General features: G+C 43.9%; 1 protein-coding gene across 1 annotated transcript in view; it reads right to left on the bottom strand.

The window, feature by feature from the left end:
• msrab (methionine sulfoxide reductase Ab) overlaps positions 1-1762 on the bottom strand; it is a gene marked incomplete at its 5' end in the record, with an annotated part of 34080 nt that overhangs the window by 31842 nt on the left and 476 nt on the right. The gene's annotated exons all lie outside the window — the stretch shown is intronic.

Genomic DNA, 1762 nt, shown 5'->3' with positions numbered 1-1762 from the left:
TAGAAAGAGCAGAGAGAGAAGAAGAAAGAAGAGAGGAGAGAGGACAGCAGTGAACATAGGAGAGGAGAGAAGAATGGAAGGAGACAGAGAAGGCAGGGAGAGAAGAGGAGAGAGGAGAGGAAAGGAGAGGAGGGGAGAGGGAAGGAGAGATGACTGGAGGGGAGAGGAGTAGAGAAAGGGAGGGAGAGTAGAGAAGAGAAGAGAAGAGGAGAAGGGAGCCACCTGAAGAAAAGCATGTGCCCTGAGGCCCCTTGTGGACTCCCCCCAACACAGAAACAAAGGGTAACAAAAAAAGAAAAAAAAGAAAACAAACAACAGAGAGAGATTTCCATCATGTACTTCAGCAGGCACTTCTATCCATCTGAAGCCACTCTTAAAGTGTGGCGGCTTATAACAAGCGAAACTCGAGGAAAAACACTGAGAGGAAAGTGCTGGAAAGAAGCCTTTCCTCAGTTTCAGCTACTCAAATGGAAGGCAGCTGTGGGATGTTGAAGTTAGGGTAGGAGACCTAGAGGAGCAAAGGAGAGGAGATGCCAGTGGGATTGGCAATCGAGAGCTCCTCCAAAAAGGCCATGTTTTCTAGGAGGCCCCCCATCCCGTTAATTGTTTGGCTCTCTGTGTGGGGCTCACAGATAGTTTGCTGTTTGTTTGACAGTTTGTGGTTCATTCCAGCAAAAAGAGAGGAAGAATAAGAGTCAAGAGCTCTGGCGTGAGGAGGCGAGCTGTAAGTGGGCCTCGAACTGAGAGAATAAAGAGCCACAAAGAATTAAAGCCACAAAGCCTTAAAACTGAGAGAGAAAAAAAAAGCATACAGAGCATAGAAAAACAGAAGAAAAAGAATAAGAGTCATAAATCGTGTTGGTCTGAAGAAGGCTTTGATATGGGCGCTGAGTATAATTTCAGCTTGTTGATGACACTCTTTCCATAATGCCTGCTAATTCTTCAAATACATATTATCTCTAACAGAGGCCTGGCCAGAAGAGATCAAAAACAAGCCCATCAGAAGAAGACACTCTGTTAAATGAGGAACATTATAAACTGCAGCCGCCATCCACCACAATAGCTGCTGCTCAGCTTCCAGTCTAAATCAGTGCTTTCCTGCTCATGTTGTGATCACCCCACACTCGAAATCTGGCTCCATGTGTCACAGAACTGAGACAAATGCCATCGCCCTTGACAAGAACAATATTGGTAGATAACCGGTTTTGGATAAGGAAACTGCTGCCCATGGTCCGGGCCTACTGATTAAATCTGTTTTCGATATGATCTTGCAACCACATGAATGTGCCATAACAATAGAGTTTTATTTAGTGTTTTGTGGCGACACGTTGGTTATTCAGCAGTCCCTTCCAACTAAAAAATATCATTATTTTAATGATGACCAGCTATAAAAGGCAACAAATGCTTTTGAAAGCATGGATAGTTCACATTGATTTAAATTGTGCTTCAGTTCTCCATGTTAAAAACTCGATGAAGGATGCTTACTGTAGAATAGATCTCTCAGCGACCTGGTCGAACCAAACAGGCTATGGAATCTGGCCCTGATCTACGTACAGTCAGGCGGATCACACCATTAGATGCCATCTGGGAAAGTGACATTCATATATAAAGTCATACTATGACAGCCTTCTGTCCATTCATGTACTGTCTATTTTTAGACACCTTAAGCTTTTCTTGCTTCATCACTTGCCCTTGTACATCACTTGTAACACCACCCTCCCAAACGAAGATTAAAATCACCCCTAGGGTTTCACTTCACCAG

This window comes from Sprattus sprattus, assembly GCF_963457725.1.
Source record: "Sprattus sprattus genome assembly, chromosome: 13".
Lineage (NCBI taxonomy): Eukaryota > Metazoa > Chordata > Actinopteri > Clupeiformes > Clupeidae > Sprattus > Sprattus sprattus.
This window is presented reverse-complemented; position numbering and strand designations above follow the sequence as displayed.